Genomic DNA, 19,465 nt, shown 5'->3' with positions numbered 1-19,465 from the left:
ACCTCTGGGATTGGTGGGAGTTTTGTACTCAGTACAGCCAATTGCTGTGAAGGAACAGCTTTGCACTGAGAAGGAATAGCTTCACTAGTTGTACATATATGCCTGTGGTTGCACTGGTATACTTGGTTGTTCACTTCCACTGTGTATGATCAAGGTGACAATTTCTCTGAGCATGTCCCAAGTTTCCACATGGGCTGACTCCAGTTGAGAGCATTGAAGGTTTGCAGCCTAATTGGCTCTCCAATGCTCAGCTTTGGCAATGGTCTGGCAGTCTTGCCAAACTGAAATTTGGCTTTCTGCTATTTCACCTTGATTTTTTCACTCACTCCTGTAACTACTTCTGGTTTCAATGGATTTTTTGATATCGGAAGAGTAGCTTGTATGTGATGTGACATTAGTTTTTGGACTGGCCTGATCGGCACCCTCGATCGGGTCCATGCCTTCACTTGGTGCGTTTCTTCACTCGAGGATTGCCTTGTATACATCTGTGCTAGTTTGCTTGATTTCTTGATGATACCTTTGGCGATTTTCACTGCTGCCTCAGTCTTTCCATTCAACTGGGGATAGTGCAAAGATGATGTGTAGTGTTGAATTTCCCAATCCTTTGTGAAATGGCTGAATCCTTCATTCATGAACTAAGAGCCATTGTCTCTCATCACAATGTCTTGAATGCTGTAACAACTGAAGTGTGCTTTCAGGCATTCTACTATTCTCCTGTGGTCATTGAAGTCAGCTGGACTAACTCCCAGTAGTCAGGATAATAGTCTATAGTGACAAGATAACTAGTTCCATTCGAGAGTGAAGAGGTCTGTCCCCAGCTTCGTCCATGGTCTGTCTGGGATGTCTGTGTCATCAACTGCTTTCTAACTTGTTTAGCTTGATACCTGTTACACACATCGCACTGGCCAATCTTGTCTTTGATTTCATTGCTCATGTTTGGACAGCAGAGCACTTTTCTTGCCTTCCTCAGACTTGATTCAATTTCTTGGTGGCTGGCATGGGTGCGCTTCAGCATTTCTCTTCTCATCTCCTTAGGGATGATGACTCAATTTCCTTTGTACAAGATGCCATCTTAGGCTATCCATTCACCTTGGAATGCCTAATATACTCTTGTGACCACAAGTGTGTCCTGGATGCTCTCAGGCCACCCATTCATGACTTTCTTGTAACGCTTGGAGAGTTGCATAATATTGTGTAGTTCACTTGATTTGAGTGAGGCACTTGTCTGTCAGATTCCTTGGCCGGAATTTTCCAGCCCCCCGTGGCAGTTTTCCCCGTGGTGGGGCTGGTGAGCCATTAAAATCTCCATTCACATCAGCGGGACCAGAAGATCCTACCGGTGTGAGGGGCTGGAAATTTCCAGCCACTGTCTCTGCTGGATTGATGACTTCCAGATCATGTCGAGCTGCTGCTTCACGTTGAATCTGGAAGATTTCACATTCTGTTGCAGCATCCTCAACTTTCTTCATGGGGAGCACTGCTTGTGACAGCATTTCAGTGATGTACACCTGTTTCCCTTGATTGTATGTCATGTCCAGATGATATCTCTGTATACAAAATAACATTATTTGCAGACACTTTGGAGCAGATAGTAGTGGTTTGAGAAAAATGCTTTGAAGTGGCTTGTGGTCGAACTCCACTGTTACTTTGTCTCTCCGAAGCAGGTATAGATACAAACGCTTACAATCAAAAACAATAGCCAGGCACTCTTTCTCAATCTGAGTGTAGTGTGATTCCATTAGCGTTAGTGTCCTGGATGCAAATGTGACTGGTCATCCTTGCTGTACTTGGATTGCTCCCAGATACGTCTTGCTGACGTCACATCTCAAGGTGACTTCATCATTGACATCATAGTACATCAGTACTGGTGTCGTTGTCACTAGTTGTTTGATTTTAGTGGACGCTGCTTCTTATTCCATTCCCCAGTTTCACTGCATTTCCTGGCAGTGAGCTTACATAATGGTTCACACTGATGACAAATAAGACAAAAATTTTGCAATGTAGTTCACGAATCCAACAAATCGTTGTACTACTTTCACATCTGCTGGTCGCTGCATCACTGCCACATTTCTCACCTTGTCAAGATCTGGGCAAAGACCTTTTGCTCTCAATACGTGACCTATGTACTTGACTTCAGGCATCTTCAGTTGCAATCTTTTCTTGTTCAGCTTCAGGTTCACCTGGCGAGCTCTCTCCAGCAGTCGTATTAAAATCTGATCATGTTCAGCTATGACTTCTATCTCATGCTATCTGCATTGATACTCTTCTGGAACCATGGAAGTGCTATATGACATGCGTAACCATCGGTTTTTCCTGAATGGTGTCCAGAATGTTGTTAGAAAGCTGCTGCTTTCATCGAGTTTCACTTACTAGTAACCATCCTTTGTATCTATGGTAGTAAAGATCTTTGCCTTGGCAAGTTTCAGTAAAATTCCTTCAATGGTTGGCATGGGATAGTGTGATCTCCTCAGCTCTGTATTTAGATCCCTTGGGTCTAAGCATACTCGCAGCTTTCCAAACTATTTCACTACTAGCATGCTGCTAATCCAGTCTGCAGGAGTTGTCACTGTCTTGATTACTCCTCTCTTTTCCAGCTCTTGATCTCGTCTTTTAGGTTTGATTTGAGGGCAGCTGGAACTCTCCTCAGCAGATGCTGAGTTTGTCTTACATTCTCATCTTCTTCTAAATGATATCCTCATGTAGATGTCCTGACCCTGTAAATACTTCTTTGTACTCCTCTAAGATCTATTCTGCCATCAATGGTTTTGTGTGCTCCATCCCACTGAGGCAGCACGAAAAAGAAAAAAAACTAAAAGAAATTTGTCTCTTCCATATACTCTTGTTTAAATTCTGTTTCTTTTAAAATAGACAAATGGCTGGACTGATAAAATGACAGCCACCGACCACGTAATGGTCATTCTGGAAGTTTCTGAGCAGTTTAAAATGGACAAACACTTACACCTCAAATCCCTGCAATGCAACACTCTTGCATTGTAAAAGCATTCCAACCAAGCTAACACAAAGGATAGTAGATGAGACATTTGCACCAACCAGCTATGGACAAAGGCAGAGCTATTTGTGACTCCTCATCTCCAACATTGTGCTAATCGTTCTACCGTTACCTGCTCAAAACACAATGGGTTTTAACAAGGGACCTTGTTATCTGAATAGCTCGACCCAAAACCACCCTGTCACATGACTGAGACTTGAGCTATTTGAATTGCTTTAATTAAACAGCTTTTGGGTTTTATCTTCAGTCACTGTTTAACCTCAAAAGAGAACCAGGACTCCAGGCTAACAGCTTGACTCTGTTTGCCATTTACTACCTAACAGAGCAGCAACAAAATCAGGGCTCTGTCCAGGTTTTAAATTATCTGGCCTGTGTACTACTGGAATATCTGAACTTTTATATCTGTGCCAAGAAGACTAATTCAACTCTACATGCCTTCTTCCATCTGGAAGTTATCACTTCTAGAAAAATGGATCACTTTTCAACAGTTTCAGCCTACTAACACCTGAAGGAAGACACCATTTGACTTTTTGATTCTGGGCTCTGGACTCACATGAAACATAATTCTTATTTTTATTGTGATCTTTACCCTGAACCCCTTTCTTTCCCTTATCCCTTTTTTATTTTATGAATGCAAAAAATGGGTGGATGTTGCAAAATCCCTTTCTGCATTTTGTGCATATGTAAAATAAACTACCCCTCTTAATTTACCTTATCTCGAGTTTGCTGTAGAGTTATTAATAGAGGATTGGATCACTCCAGAACTGAGGGCTTGGGGAAAATACATCACCACTTATAAAATGGGGAAACCAAAAATCAAAAACACCTTTCTGTTTACGGGTACATGGTGAGAGGAGAAATCAAGGCTGTTCCAAATTAAACCCCCTCCTGTCAGTAACAGCTGTGACATGTTGTAAAGCTCTGTTGGCACATTCAGGGTTACCAGTCTACCAGCCCAAGCTTTACACTTGCTTCAGCTGAGATGAGTGGCCATTGTGTCCAATCTATGATCTGGAACTCCAAATCTTCCTTTTTGCCATTGCATTGGGCTCTCAGGCTAATTTATCCTCTCAGTACAAGTATCATGCCATCATATAGCCTCAATCTTACCTTTGAGGGCTTCATTTTTGGATCACCATGTTGCGCTACTTTGCACAGGTCTGTGAAGGTCATGATGTGACATGACGCACCAATGTCTATCTGACACTTCTTGTTCACTTGATACTCTGCTTCTGCGGTCATCATGGTAACATGGTCACAAACCTTTCGTCTTTTGATGGAACCAAACCTTCGGCTCATCCGACGCCTCAACAAGAAACTTTTTCTCTTTCTCTCAAGTGCTAAGGAACGCAATCTCCAACAACTCATCGACACCAACACCCATCTAGGACCCTCCACCCCGGCCTGCCCCTCTGTCCCCACCCCATCTTCCAATCCCAACACCAGCCGTGTATTCACTATACCCCCTGACCTTCCCCTCTCCGATGCTGAACGTTCAGTGCTCAGCAAAGGATTTAGTTTCATACCCTTACGCCCTCACCTCAATGAATTTAGGGCTCGGCATGATGCTGAACTCTCCTTCCGCCGTCTTCGTCTCCGGGCTCACTTCTTTGGGCAGGAGTCCTCTCCCAGTTCAACGGATCCTTTTACCCATCTCCAATATTCTCCCTCCACCTGGACCCCTCCCTCTGGATTCTTATCTTCTCTTGATCTTTTCATTGAGAACTGTCGGCGCGACATTAGTCATCTCAATTTCTCTGCTCCTCTCACCCATTCTAACCTGTCTCTCTCTGAACTTACTGCACTCCATTCTCTCAACCCTGACATTGTCATAAAGCCCGCTGACAAGGGTGGTGCTGTTGTTGTCTGGCGCACTGACCTCTACCTCGCGGAGGCTGAGCGTCAACTCGCAGACACTTCCTCCTACCTCTCCCCGGACCATGACCCCACCACTGAACATCAAGCCATTGTTTCCAGGACTGTCACTGACCTCATCTCCTCTGGGGATCTCCCTCCCACAGCTTCCAACCTGATAGTCGCCCAACCTCGGACGGCCCGCTTCTACCTCCTATCCAAAATCCACAAACAGAACTGCCCCGGTAGACCGATCGTCTCAGCTTGCTCCTGCCCCACAGAACTCATTTCTCATTATCTTGACTCCCTTCTCTCTCCCCTTGTCCAGTCCCTTCCCACCTACATCCGTGATTCCTCTGACACCTTACGTCACATCAACAATTTCCAGTTCCCTGGCCCCAACCGCTTCCTCTTCACGATGGATGTCCAATCCCTCTACACCTCCATCCCCCACCAGGATGGTCTGAGGGCCCTTAGCTTCTTCCTCGAACAGATACCCGAACAATCCCCATCCACCACTACTCTCCTCCGTCTGGCTGAACTTGTTCTCACGCTGAACAATTTCTCCTTCAACTCCTCTCACTTCCTCCAGGTGTGGCTATGGGTACCCGCATGGGCCCCAGCTATGCCTGTCTCTTTATGGGCTATGTGGAACATTCCTTGTTCCAGTTCTACTCCGGCCCCCTTCCACAACTCTTTCTCCGGTACATCGATGATTACTTCGGTGCCACTTCATGCTCTCGTCAGGACTTGGAAAAATTTATTAATTTTGCTTCCAATCTCCACCCCTCCATCATTTTCACGTGGTCCATCTCTGACACTTCCCTTCCCTTCCTTGACCTCTCTGTCTCAATCTCTGGTGATAGACTGTCCACCAATATCCATTACAAACCCACCGACTCCCACAGCTATCTCGACTACAGCTCCTCACACCCCGCTTCCTGTAAGGACTCCATCCCATTCTCTCAGTTCCTTCGCCTCCGTCGCATCTGTTCCGATGATGCTACCTTCAAAAACAATTCCTCTGACATATCCTCCTTCTTCCTTAACCGAGGTTTTCCACCCACGGTCGTTGACAGGGCCCTCAACCGTGTCCGGCCCATCTCCCGCGCATCCGCCCTCACGCCTTCTCCTCCCTCCCAGAAACATGATAGGGTCCCCCTTGTCCTCACTTATCACCCCACCAGCCTCCGCTTTCAAAGGATCATCCTCCGCCATTTCTGCCAACTCCAGCATGATGCCACCACCAAACACATCTTCCCTTCACCCCCCCTATCAGCATTCCGTAGGGATCGCTCCCTCCGGGACACCCTGGTCCACTCCTCCATCACCCCCTACTCCTCAACCCCCTCCTAAGGCACCACCCCATGCCCATGCAAAAGATGCAACACATGCCCCTTCACTTCCTCTCTCCTCACCGTCCAAGGACCCAAACAATCCTTTCAAGTGAAGCAGCATTTCACTTGCATTTCCCCCAACTTAGTCTACTGCATTCGTTGCTCCCAATGTGGTCTCCTCTACATTGGAGAGACCAAACGTAAACTGGGCGATCGCTTTGCAGAACACCTGCGGTCTGTCCGCAAGAATGACCCAAACCTCCCTGTCGCTTGCCATTTTAACACTCCACCCTGCTCTCTTGCCCACATGTCTGTCCTTGGCTTGCTGCATTGCTCCAGTGAAGCCCAACGCAAACTGGAGGAACAACACCTCATCTTCCGACTAGGCACTTTACAGCCATCCGGACTGAATATTGAATTCAACAACTTTAGGTCGTGAGCTCCCTCCCCCATCCCCACCCCCTTTCTGTTTCCCCCTTCCTTTTCTTTTTTTTCCAATAAATTATATAGATTTTCCTTTTCCCACCTATTTCCATTATATAAAAAAAACCCACTAGAGCTATACCTTGAGTGCCCTACCATCCATTCTTAATTAGCACATTCGTTTAGATAATATCACCAACTTTAACTTTAACACCTATGTGTTCTTTTGTACTATTGTTGTTGACATCTTTTGATGATCTGCTTCTCCGCCGATGCTGCCAGACCTGCTGAGTTTTTCCAGGTAATTCTGATTTTGTTTTTGTTTTTGTTTTGGATTTCCAGCATCCGCAGTTTTTTTGTTTTTATTTCTGTGCTTCTATCACTGCTTGTTTGTCCCTACAACCACACCCCCACTCCACCTCTCTCTCTCTCTCTCTCCGCCCCCCACACACACACCTTAAACCAACTTATATTTCAACTCTTTCTTGGACTCGAACTCAAGTTCTGTCGAAGGGTCATGAGGACTCGAAACGTCAACTCTTTTCTTCTCCGCCGATGCTGCCAGACCTGCTGAGTTTTTCCAGGTAATTCTGTCTTTGTTTTTGTTTTGTATTGCATATAGTTCTTGGTCAGATTCTTCTGCTGATATCTCTTCAGTGGTCATCTGGATAGGCTTGTTTGGCTTTTTGCTAGCCAAACGCTTGTGTGCAAAATGATTCAGTTTCTTGCGGTTGAAACACTGCTTTACCCATGCTGGGCAAACCTTCTTTTCCTTTGTATGAAATCCTCCGCAGTATTTTCATCCTGCCCTTTGTCTGCGATTGCTGTGCTCTTTCGACCTAGAATGTCTCTCAGCATAATGTATCTCCTGGTCTGCTCTGCCATACATGTGCTCGAACTGACATTTTACAACTTTGGCATTTCTACATGCATCTATCGCTTTCTTGAGTGCCAGTTGCTCATCTTTCAATAGACTTTCTCTCACCGAGCGGTCTTATATGCCATAACTAATCTATCTGCTAATTCTGCTGCAAAATCCAGCCTAAAATAGCTGTACAATACAAGGGATGAAGGGATGGGGGTTAAATTCCTCTGGGCTTTCCCACTCCACCACTGTAATGTCAGTAGAAACACCATTTGTAGGTGTAAATGGGATTTCTGCTGAACATATCTTGAGCAATGAAAGGGAAAAAAACAGTTGGCCTCATTCTCATGCTCACATGGCTACAGGATGGCCTCTTTGGGGGTTACTGTGTATGCTTTTCAAGCTTACAACATCTCAAAATTATTTTTCTGTTTACTTGTCAAACTGGTTCACAACAGGAGAGAGCAGCCATCCAGTTGGGGAAGGGCCTGCTAATCACACAGTGACATCATTTGAAGAGGCCATGCTGGACAAAATCAGCTTCAAGGATTTTAAATGAGAAACCAAGGTTAATGAACACAGCATAGGACGATTGCATGCAGTTAAACAGAAACTGGGTTTTTTGTGGAACAGAAACAGGATCTGATGTCAAAAATAACTTTCACCCTGCCCTAGTTAACATCCTAACTAGAAAAATAAAGGCTATTAGTAGATCTTAGAAGAAAGATGGATCAATACTGATACAGAATATTAAGATGGATATAAATTTCCTTTCAGCTCTTATCTCCAGCTTATGTAGGTTTCACAGTTTTGTTAGTTTATGTCCACTTTGTTGTTGTCAAGAAGGTTTTTACTTAAGCAGTATTGTTTAAATGAGACTTACAAAAGGGTTCTGTTCATGAAAATGGAAATGTTAAACTTATCTCCAGGCAAACCATCGTGCAGTCTGCTGTGAGTAGCTTTTTAATGTAATCTTTTAAAAATAATTTTGATAGTGCTCATGATGTACAAACATTGCAGATATGCTATAAATGTGAAATTCAAAACATCATGAAATGATTTTACTGTTGACAACTTTCTGACAGACCTTCTATTTGCAGCATTTTTTTGCATTTCATTTGCATGCTTTTGTTACAAATATGCTCTGCCTGAAACAAAGCAAAGTGATATAGCAATAATGTGTCCCTTTCTGTATCCTAGTACTCAACTGAAAGAGCTACTGAGAATTGTAAGATTGAAGAGGCAGTGCTGCTTTTTTTAATTAATTGTTTTCTAAGGTACCCTCTATGTACTTGTGTGGGCGCTTTATGTTTTTTTTTGCGTGGGGCCCAGCTGCAGCTGGGGTGCTGCACCACTGTGCAACTTAGAGTGAACATTATTCTTCACTCTATTTTCCACTATTTCTGTTACCATTATCCCATACAAACAAGAGTGTAGGTATGAGAAAGGCTCATGCTGTCATCATAGGTCTTTTTTCAGCTCGGAACCAAAGTAACAATTTGTTATTGTTGTAATATATTATCCCAGACTTACTCGCCATTAAATCTAGAAGTTATCCACTTCAATCCTTTAAGTGACTCGAGGTGGCAGCCTGTTCTGTAATTTGGCAAGTGGTGGAGGATTATTAAGAACATAAGAAATGTCTAGGATGAGGAAAGGCCTCTCAACGTCAAGAAATAAGACAAAGAATACATGGATATTTAAAAATCACAAATATGACATAAGAATATTGTTGTATCTCCATTTTTAATTGTGGAGCATGGGATTTGTACCAAATGACTTTGACTGGCCAAAAGCGCCAAGGTTTACCTCGAGTCTTCCCTATTTTTACCATTTGCAATATTGATTTGTACTAAGTCATGAACATCATTAATTGTAATTGCTTGTATTATCTGTAGGTCAGAAAAATGCTGTTTTCAGAGCAGTCATAGGGACATAAGACTTAGGAGCAGGAACCGGCCTTTCGCACCTACTCTGCCATTCAATAAGATCACAGCTGTGTTGCCTGCCTGGTGCCAGGGCTTGGGACATCTGTTCAGAGCTGGAAAGGAAATTGCAGTGGAAGGGGGAGGATCCAGTCGTCATGGTCCATGTAGATACCAATGACATAGGTAAAACTAGGAAAGAAGTTCTGCGTAGAGAACATAAGGAGCTAGGCACTAAATTGAAAAGCAGAACCTCAAAGGTTATAATTTCTGGATTATTACCTGAGCCACCTGCAAATTGGCATAGGGTACATAAAATTAGAGAGATGAATACGTGGCTCAAAGACTGGTGTGGGAGAAGTGGGTTCCAGTTTGTGGGGCATTGGCACCAGTACTGGGGAGAGTGGAGGCTATACCATTGGGATGGTCTACACCTGAACCAGGCTGGGACCAGTGTTCATGCAAACTGCATAACTAGAGAAATAGAGAGAGTTCTAAACTAAATAGCGGAAGTAAGGGATCAAATGTGGAAAGATGTGCTATATCAAAGAGTAGAGACAAGATAAGAGTGGAAAATAGTAATATGGGGAATGTGGGTCGGAAAATGGCAGGAAGGAACAGAGAGAAAAAAAACCTAAGAATGCACAAAAAATTAAGATGATGTCACCAAGATAACAAAAAGACTAAACTAAAGACTGTATCTGAATGTGTGTGGCATTCATAACAAAGTAAATTAATTGATGGCACACATTGAAGTAATTAAATATGATCCGATAGCCATTATGGAGACCTGGTTGCAAGTTTACAAGGATTGGGTCCTGAATATTGAGGAGTATATGACCTTCACGAAAAATAGGAAGTTTGGTAAAGGTGGAGGGGTAGCATTGTTAATCAAGCATGGCATTTGTGTGATAGTTAGAGATGACCTTGGTTTAGGAGATCAGGATGTAGAATCGGCTTGGGTGGAGATGAGGAATGGTAGGTGAAAGATGTCACTAGTGGGACTGATCTACAGGCTCCCTAACAGTGACCACAATGTAGGATGAAGTATACAAGAAGAAATACTGGGTGCTTGTGATAAAGGGATGACAATAATCATGGGTGACATTAATCTACATATAGACTGGACAAATCAGATTGACAGTAGTAACCTGAATAAGGAATTCATAGAATGCTTTCGAGATAGTTTCTTAGAGCAGCATGTTCTGGAACCAACCAGAAAGTGGATTATAATAAATTTGGTATTGTGTAATGTGACAGGATTAATTAATGACATCAGAGTAAAGGCACCCTAGGTAGTAGCAACCACAATATGGTTGAATTTTACATTGAGTTTGAAATGGAGAAGAGCCGGTCTAAGACTAGTATTTTAAACTTATATAAGGGCAACTGCATGGGCATGAAAACTGAGCTAGATGAAGTGAACTGGGAGACTAGGCCAGCAGATAAATCAATAGAGAAGCAGTGGCAGACATTTAAGGGGATATTTCAGAATACTCAGATTAAGTATGTTCCTACTAGAAAGAAAAATTCATCTGTGGTTAACTAAAGAAGTTAGGGAAAGCATCAAACTTAAAGAAAAAGCATATAAGTGCGCAAAGATGAGTGGCAGGACAGATGATTGGTCAGAATATAAAGAATGGCAGAGAATGACTAAAAGGTTAACCAGGAGAAAGAAATTAGAGTATTAGAGGAAGCTAGCTAGAAATGTAAAAATGGATAGCAAGAGTTTCAACAGGTATTTAAACAGGAAAAGAGGAGGTAAAGTGAGTACTGATCCTCTAGAGAGAGTGAGAGTGAGTTAACAGCAGATAATAAGGAAATAGCAGATGAAATGAACAAATATTTTGCTTCTGTCTTCACTATGGAGGATATAAAACACATTCCAGTAATAGCTGTAAATTGGGAGGTGGAGGGAAGAGAGGAACTTGGTGAAATTACAATCACTAGGGAACAAGTACTGAGCAAACTGATGGAGCTGTGGGCTGACAAGTCCCCAGGTCCAGGTGAACTAGGGTCTTAAAAGAGGTGGCTAATGAGGTAGTAGGTAGTAGAGAATTTTCTAAAATTCCCTAGACTCTGAAAAGGTTCCATCAGACTGGAAAGTAGCAAATAGAACCCCTCTTTTCAAGAAGGGAGGGAAGCAAAAAACAGGAAACTATAGGCCATTTAGCTTGATGTCTGTTGTGGAGAAGGTGTTAGAGTCAATCTTTGCTGGGTATTTAGAAAAGCTCAAGGTAATTGGGAAGAGTCAGCATGGTTTTATGAAAGAGAAATCATGTTTAACCAATTTATTAGAGTGCTTTGAAGGAGTAACATGCGTTGTGGATAAAGGGGAGCCTGTAGATGTGATGTACTTAGATTTCCAGAAAGCATTTGATAAGGTGCCACATCAAAGGTTATTGTGGAAAATAAAAGCTCATAGTGTAAGGGGGCAACATATTAGCCTGGATAGAGGACTGGCTGGCTGGCAGAAAACAGAGAATGCATAAATGAGTCTTTGTGTGATTGGCAGGATGTGACGAATGGGGTCCCACAGGGGTCTGTGCCAGGGCCTCAGCCTTATACAATTTACATCAATGACTTAGATGAGGGGAGCGAAGGCATGATAAATAAATTTGCAGATGATAGGTAGGAAAGTGTGTTGTGAAGAAGACGAAAGGAGTTTGCAGATAGATATGGATAAGGTGAGTGAGTGGGCAAAAATCTGGCAGATGGAGTATAATGTGGGAAAATGTGCAGTTTTTCACTTTGGCAGGAAGAATAAAACAGCAAAGTATTACTTAAATGGAGAACGACTGCAGAATTCCGAGGTGCAGAAGGATCTAGGTGTTCTCATGCATGAGTCACAAAAAGTTAGTATGCAGGTACAGCAAGTAATCAAGAAGGCTAATAGAATGCTATTGTTTATTACAAGAGGAATTGAACATAAAAGTAAGAATGTTATGTTTCAATTATACAGGGCATTGGTGAGACTGCATTTCGAATACAGTGTGCAGTTTTGGTCTCCTTATTTAAGGAAGGATGTAAATGCATTGGAGGTAGTTCAGCGGAGGTTTACTAGATTGATACCTGGAATGAACGGGTTGTCTTGTGAGGATAGGTTGGACAGGCTGAGCTTGTTTCCACTGGACTTTAGGAGAGTGAAGGGTGACTTGATTGAAGCATATAAGATCCTGAATGGTCTTGACAAGGCAGATGTGATAAGGATATTTCCTCTTGTGGATGAGTCCAGAACCAGGGGGTACTGTTTTAAGATTAGGGGTTGCCCTTATAGAACAGAGATGAGAATTTTTTTCTCTCAGAGGGTTGTGCGACTTTGAAACTCTCTGCCTTAGAAGGCAGTGAAGGCGGGGTCACTGAATATTTTTAAGGCATGAGAATGAAATGTTATTGGGGGTACATGGGAATGTAAAACTCAAAACACAAACAGACTAGCCATGATCTCATTGAATGGTGGAGTAAGCTCGAGAGGCCAAATGGCCTACTTCTACTCCTATTTCATATGTTCATATCATGGCTGATCTGGTGTGGCAAGTGTCCACTTTCCTGTCTGTCTCCCATAAACCTTGACTCCAATGTCTTCACCTTTGTTGAAATGTTGGTGAAGTTTATGATCAAAAACCATGAGGTAGATCACAGACTTATTTAAACAGTTGATGCTGTATTTATATTTAAAAGTAAACAATATCAAAACCAATACATTTTCTAAACTAAATGACTCTCACAATGAGACATGAAGGGCCTCCATTTTATACAGCAGTTTTTGGAACTTCTTACTTATTTAAAATTTGTGAAATATCTTACATACACTTCAGTTGTAAGTTGCATCACATCCAATGTGAATCCTTTCATCTGATACACAAACACATGTAGTTTCGAGCAGGATCACTGGGTCACAGGATGGAGTAGGACCCCTAGCTGATTCTTCCCTCCTGATTCAGAGAATTTGAGAGCAATCAAAGTGTCCCTACTACTGCCTAGTTGAAATCCGTTAACTAATCACATACCAGACATTGGTTCTCTCCTGGATTGTCTGGCCCAATTATTGCACATTGAAGTGGAAATGCATAAGGAGCCTTTGGAGATATGGAAGAAAGGAATGAATTCCATTAAAACTGTAAGCAAAGTTGTACCTTACTTACCTAAATCTAGACAAGTTAAAAGCCCTGGGCTAAGGGATCTACAAGAGTATGAAAGACTACAAGTGGAGTTTAACTATCTGAAACTGCAGCTCACCAGCAGAAAACACACACAAGCTTCTCTCTGCTTCTCCAGCGGAACAATCCTAACTGTATCTGCTAAATTGGTGTGTGTGTAACATGAGTGAAAATGCTGAACTTCAACACCATGGAAACACCAGCAACATGATTTTCATAGTCGGCACGACTCCAGGTCAACAGAAGAATGCAAGCCTAGCTAGTGATGGGCAATTCCAACTGGGGCAAGTCAGAGCAAAGGGCAAGCAGCATCCAACCATGGAGAACAAGTGTAGAAAGGCTTGTGGAAAAAAAAACTAAAGGATTGGATAGATTTGCAAATGGATCAATTTTTCACAAGAAAATGGATAACAGCGACTGTTTCTATGAACAGTTCATTTGCATAACTGACTGATGTACCCGGAAGCCTCCAGTCAAAAAGAGTCCAGACCGAACAAAGTTTAGCCAAAATTTTATGATGAATGGAAAATTCAGTTTTCAGTTGTGCAATGTTATGAGAAGCCATTTTGCCTTTTGTGCACAGCCATTTGCTGAGAATAAGGTAGATAATTTGAAAAAAAAATCTTAAATATGCATTCTGAAGTTTGACAGAAAATTACTGATCAGTTTGCAGAAAGCATGCAGGAAATTTCTCAACTTAAATCCACTCGCAATAAAAAAAATGGTTCTGAAACAACTTTTCATGTGATCAGGTCTATCCAGTTACAAAACTACGTGGACTTTGGTACGGAAAAAGAAACCATTTTATAATGGAGAGGTGATGAAGGTGATTATGGTAATAACTTTGTTGGAGAATTATAGGGTGAAGAAAGTCAGGCAAATGTTCCGTGCAATGGTTATCAGTTGGTCATTGTTTGCTGATTCTGTCTGGCTGCATTAAATCTCAACTGCAAGCTAAGCAGAAGAATTCTCTTACGTTTTATCGATTGAAAATGAAAACCTGTCATATTCATGGCACGTGGCATTCTTGGTATGATTTATTAAGCAAGAATTTCAATTCAGAGAAAAGTTGTTGGTGCTTAAAGTACTGAAAGACCTTATGTGTGTTTCTGACCTTTTGACTACTGGAAATCTTGTCATCAAAAGGTTTAAGCTGAAGTTGGCCAAGCTATTCTCAGTTACCACCAATGGTGCACCGGCCATGATTGGTCATAACTCTTGATTTGTTATCCGGCTGAAAAGACATCTGAGTGCATTTGGAAGCATACAGAGGTCAATGATCTCCTTGAACTGTATAACACACCAAGCGGGTAGTTTGGGCAGAGAAAATTGAGGCCTGATAGCATGATGCAATCCAAACAGACCTAATGATAGATGCCTTAACTAGTTATGTGCCAGATGCACTCAAAGCTCTCCCCTTTGACTGGAGGTAATGAAGATTGGTGCAGTGACCAAGATGGGGGAAGAGTATAGGTTTTATTGGGGACAATGGCAACAAAGATGCAGGTGACAGAGTAAGTGAGCAGATTAACTACTGCAGAAGTACTGAGATGGATGGATGGTCATAAGCTGGGTGGTTACCAGTTTGAGGAATAATGCCAAAAACTTAGGGAAGAGTTTTCTTTGTGGCAAATGCAGAAGAAAATCGAGTTGTAAGGATTTGAGGAGATGTAGGTCACAGCAGGAGATGCAGGATAATGGTTACAGATGGTCTTGTCTGTCACTGAATATCAAGGTTGCATAAACCAAATAGCATCAGAACAGAAACCAGCATCCTTAGTTTCTAAGGCAACCCCTTTTGATTATATAGCAGTGTTGGCATCAGCATATAATTTGGGTTTCATTATTTCTTAAGCAAGGGCTTGAAGATGCAACATTGAATGTGTCAAGATTACCTGCCAGTTTACATCTCTTATTCTTGCAAAAACACTGCTCATAATGCCTGTCTTGTTGGCAGCACCATCTGTGCAAACAGCAACACAGTTCCCCGACTTGAGTGATTCTGATTACATGAAATTGCAAGAAATGAAAATGAGTGGAAATTACGGAAGTACTGGCCACAATTTTTCATCTTCCTTAGGCTCAAGGATGGTCCCAGAGGACTGGGGAATTGCAAACATTACACCTTGTTTGAAAAAGGATGTAAAAATAAGCCCAACAAGTACCTGCCAGCATGGATTTCTTAAGGGAAAACTGTGTTTAATTAACTTGCTGGAGCTTTTTGAAGAGGTAACAGACAAGGTTTATGAGGGCAACATAGTTGATATGGTGTACATGGACTTCTAAATACAATGCCACACAACAGGATTATGAGTTATAGCTCATGGAATAAAAAGGAAGGTAGCAACATGGATGCAAAATTGGCTGAGAGACAGGAAACAGAGAGTCGTGGTTAACGGATATTTTTTGGGCTGGAGGAAGATTTGTATTGGAGTTCTCCAGAGGTCAGTTTTGGGACCCTTGCTTTTCCTGTTATATTTTAACGATCTAAACTTTGGTGTACAAGGCACAATTTCAAAGTTTGCAGATGAAACTGGGAAGCATTGTGAAGTGTGAGGAGGATAGTGTAGAACTTCATAAGGACTTGGACAAGTTGGTGGAATGGGCAGGCGGGTGGCAGATGAAGTTCAATGTGGAGAAGTATGAAGTGATTCATTTTGGTAGGAAGAATGCAGAAAGAGAATATAAAATAAAGGGCACAACTCTAAAAGGGGTATAGGAGCAGAGCAACCTTGTCATATATGTGCACAAGTCATTGAAGGTGGTAGGATGAGTTGAGAGTGCAGTTAGTAAAGTAAACAGTATCCTGGGCTTTATTAATAGGGTCATAGAATACATGAGGAAGGAAGTTATTTTGAATTTGTAGAAGACACTAATTAGACCTCAGCTGGAATATTATGTACAGTTCTGTGCGCCGCACTTTAGGAGATGTGAAGACACTGGTGAGAGTGCAGAAAAGATTCACGAGAATGAGGATGAGGAACTTTAGTTAGGAAGATAGATTGGAGAAGTTAGGACTGTTTTCCTTGGACAAAAGAAGGCCAAGAGGAGGTTTGATATAGGTATTCAAAATCATGAGGGGTCTGGACAGAGCAGATAGGGAAAAATATTCTCCCTTGTGAAAGGAGAGCAAGAGGGCACAGATTTAAAGCAATTGGTAAAAGAAACAAAAGAGACACGAGGGAAAAGTTTTTCATGCAGTGAGTGGTTAAGGTCTGGAATGCATTGTCTTGAGTGTGTGGTGGAGGCAGGTTCAATTGAAGCATTCAAAAGGGAATTAGACTATTATCTGAAAAGGAAAAATATACAGGGTTAAGGGGAGAAGGCAGAAGAATGGCACTAAGTCAGTTGGTCATGTGGAGAGCTGGTGCAGACATGATGGGCCAAATGACCTCCTTCTGCACTGTAACAATTCTGTGATTCTGAAATTATCCAGTAACTTGAATATTTCCTCACCCATTGTTCCTTCTGGTAATGCCTGACAAAAAAAGAAAATCTAAAATTTCCCCCAAACATACCGGACTTAAACTAATAATTGCACCACACTATCAACATCAACTGTTTCATTGAGCTGAACTGCAAATTGCAATTATAAAGCCTTTCTGTCAATTCGTATTTTTTAACTCGTGAAAGGTCCTCAATTCTTCTGTTAACTGTGCCATTAGAAAATGTTATAGCCTTCAACCATTGTTTGGTGTCTTCACTCATCATCACTTTGCACATTTCTTCAGCAGCTGGAAGAATCAGCCCTTCTCTGAAAGAATGGGCTTTCTTGCTGTGAGCAATCTGAAAAACTGTTATGCTTTTAGGATGCTTTTAGGGTCCTTTCGGGAACTGATGTTATCTCCATCATTTGCTTTTTCTTGACAACTGTACTGTTCTTTATTATATTCAAGGAAGACTTTTGGCTTAGCTTTATATTTCAGATGTTTTCTTGTGGGATGTCACTTTAGTTTTGCAGGTTTCATTGCTTAGTTGGATAAGATTCATAAACATACAACATATTGCAGCTGTCCGTCACTGAGCTTCATAAATCCAAATTCTACATGACTCTCCTCATATTTTCGGTTCTTTGTGTTTTGCTACTGGATCAGCACTGCCTATGGCTTCAGCTGAAATACTTGAAATAGCAGTATGAAATTATTTTAATGCTTTTCCATTCTAAAGCATTTTGCTCACACTTTATCACCGATCAATGTTTTTGTGGCATCTGTGTTGTGCAGAAGCACTTAGTTGCTAGAATGACAAAAATGCGAAATGTGTTGTAAAGTTAATCAGTATTTGTATTTATTTTGTTTGCGATATATAGTAACTGTTAGCTTCTACAATGTGCTACTGCAGTCTTCAGGCACTGTAAGGAAGAAACACTTTAAATAGTTACACTTGGTACTTAGGGAAAATGGTACCCTGGGTGAATTTGCATTATTAATTTAAGTGTATGTGGTACTTAAACATTTAAAAATCTCCCCTCTCCTGAACAAAGCTGAACTCATGTTGGGAGCTGCGTGTTTACCTGGCAATTTTGGTGCCCCCCTCAGTGCTCCTCTTTGTGCACTCCCCTCCCAGGTGAAGCAGATAGCTGCATTTTGCTCTCACCTCAGCTCGCATTAAGCCTGCCTTCAGGCCATCACTCATTTCTTTAACTCCTAACCACGCCGCCCCATTGACCATGGCACCATGGGTGAACGTTAGCTTGAGAACCGTTGCTGGACTAAATAAACAAAAACTCTAGGGTGATCTTGTGACAAAGTGCAAAATTGATGAACCAATGTAAAGTTACAGTGATAAAATGTCATGCTAGTTTGGTTTCTTATATGGTGAACTTTTGACCTCAAGTACTTCCTTTGAGGGAGGGAGAGGAAAGCTGGAGGTTCCTTCAACCTGTGTTGTAACCACACAATTCTTTGTGATTGACCACAGACAATATTGGTATTACAATAGGAACAGGTTTTATTGATACTTTGTTTATAGTCATGGAAACAGTGCATTACACAGCAAGATCAAAAGATGGAGATAAGTATGGAATAAAGCAATTTTCAAAATGGATAGCATTTTTAAAATAAATAAGGTTATAAAATGCTTGCGATTTATCTCTTTCAGAATCAGAGCAATAAATAAAGTGACCATTTTATGTAACATTTCAAAACGCCAGCTTTGATGTGATTATGTATAACTTTTATTTCATTTGTTTATAAGGAACACAAACAGCGAATTAGTACAAGCAGTTTTAAACTCCTTCTAAGCTCCTTTTCAGAGAAGTGCAGGAGGTGCTATTTTGTTGGTTGGCACCATGAAAACTGATCTATGGCTGGTAATACCATGTTAATTCACCACCTACATGTGATGCACATCAATACTTGAAACAGTTATTTTTGTGATCATGTAGCTGATGGCAGGGAAGGTCAATAACAGCAACAAATGCAAAATTGCTTTGCTGGCCTCTTCAAGCAGGCAGTAACATTCTGCTCACTGGTAGCCAAAAACATAGTTGCCTCTGCCTCTGACAGCCTATATTTGATTTATGTTGTTCTTGGGTGTTCTAAAGGCTGACAGCAGTACAACAGTCTTGTTTATATTGCCTTTTGCTTCTGAAGAAAACTGGAAATCTAAATGAAGCATCAAACTCTTTCTCTTCAATGTCATAAACTTTTTTACAACACATTCACTCACAGCAGCAGCATGAGGGAGCAGGAAAAAATGTGTCTTGCCCTGGGCAGGATGACATTCACATGTGCACTTGTCTATCTATTGTTTTCAATAGGAGAACAATGTTCTGATATGAGCCTCCACCATGATCTAATCCCCTAACAAATAAAAGAGTTCCTGGCTCAATTATTTTTATTCATACAAAAAGAAATCTAATCAAAACACTTACTAAAATAACAGGATGT

This window comes from Carcharodon carcharias, chromosome 11 (genome assembly GCF_017639515.1).
Source record: "Carcharodon carcharias isolate sCarCar2 chromosome 11, sCarCar2.pri, whole genome shotgun sequence".
Lineage (NCBI taxonomy): Eukaryota > Metazoa > Chordata > Chondrichthyes > Lamniformes > Lamnidae > Carcharodon > Carcharodon carcharias.
This window is presented reverse-complemented; position numbering follows the sequence as displayed.